The sequence below is a fragment of the Octodon degus genome, unplaced genomic scaffold, assembly GCF_000260255.1.
Source record: "Octodon degus isolate 3935 unplaced genomic scaffold, OctDeg1.0 scaffold00092, whole genome shotgun sequence".
In the NCBI taxonomy this organism is placed as follows: domain Eukaryota; kingdom Metazoa; phylum Chordata; class Mammalia; order Rodentia; family Octodontidae; genus Octodon; species Octodon degus.
Window position 1 is genome coordinate 4,502,772 of NW_004524668.1, and position 1,419 is coordinate 4,504,190.

Here is a 1,419-nt window from a genome sequence, read left to right on the forward strand (position 1 = left end):
TTGAACTCAGGCCCTTGCGCTTGTCAGGGAAGCACTTATTTTACTGAGCCATCTCCTTGGCAATAAATATAAAATAAAGGACTCAAAGTATCAGACCCCTGAAACTTAAAGACACAATCCATAAATGGAAATCTGAAATGTGTAGACATGTCTCAGACAAAGAAATAGAAATGGCAAATATATATATATATAATCTCATCCCAGAAAAAAGGCTGATATCAAGAAATCGAGGGGCCAGGGAGATGGCTCAGTAGAATAAGCACTTGCCTGGCAAGCGCAGGGGTCTGAGTTCAAACCCCAGTTCCACAAAAAAAAAAGAAAGAAATCGACCAAAAATAAATGCTGGTGGTGTTGTGGGGAAAATGGAACCCTTCTCCACTGGTGTTGAGAGTGGAGTGGTGTAGCCACTGTGGAAATCAGTGTAGAGATTCCTGAAAAAACTAGGACTAGAGGTTCCATTCAATCCAGTTATTCCCCTTCTTGGTTTTTTTTTCCCCAGAAATAATTAAAAGCATCATACCACAGTAGTAATATTCATGTTTATATTGACATAGTTTATATTGACATAGTTTGTAATAGCTAAATAGTTTGTAATAGCTAAATCTTGAAAACAGACCAAATGCCTTTCAACCAATGAATGAATAAAGATGTATTTTTGATACAATGGAGTACTATTCTGCCATAAAGAAGGACAAACTCAGGCTTGGGAGATAACTCGAAGTTTAAGCGCCTTCCTGGGAAGTTCAAGGACCTGGGTTCGATCCCTGTTAATGCATACCATGCTGGCCACATGCCATGCCACCCTGTGCCAGGCTGACCACCAAAACTGAACATCATGGTGCACATCTGTTATCTCAGCTCTGGGGAGACTGAGATGTGAGGATCACTACATCCGAGCTGTGTAGCAAGAACTTGTACCAAATAATAGTAATACTAAATAAATACATAAAGACGGCCAGGTAGCTCAGTGGATTAAAGTGCCTGCTTTAATAGGCAGACACAATGACCAGGTTGGATCCCTGGCGTGCCAGGCTGGCCCTGCCCCTGGGGCACGCCAGGATGGTGACTGAGACTGGAGGTGGTGGTACAGCACTTGGGAGGCTGAAAACAGGAAGATCACTATGAGTCTGATCTGTGTAGTGAGACCATGTACTAAATACATAAAAATAAATACATAAAAGATTTTTTAAATTAAAAAATTATGGGTAAACTCAAGACCTTTCTAGGTAAATGGATGCACCTTAAGACCATAGTCTTAAATGAAATTAACCAGACACACATGTTCAAATATTGCATTGTTTCTTTTGTGTAAGAAACTGAAGAGTGGGGCTGGAGAGATGGCTCAGTGGTCTAAAGCACCTACTTAGAACAAGCTTAGCAAAGCACAGGGACCGCAGTTCAATCCCCCAGCACCACATG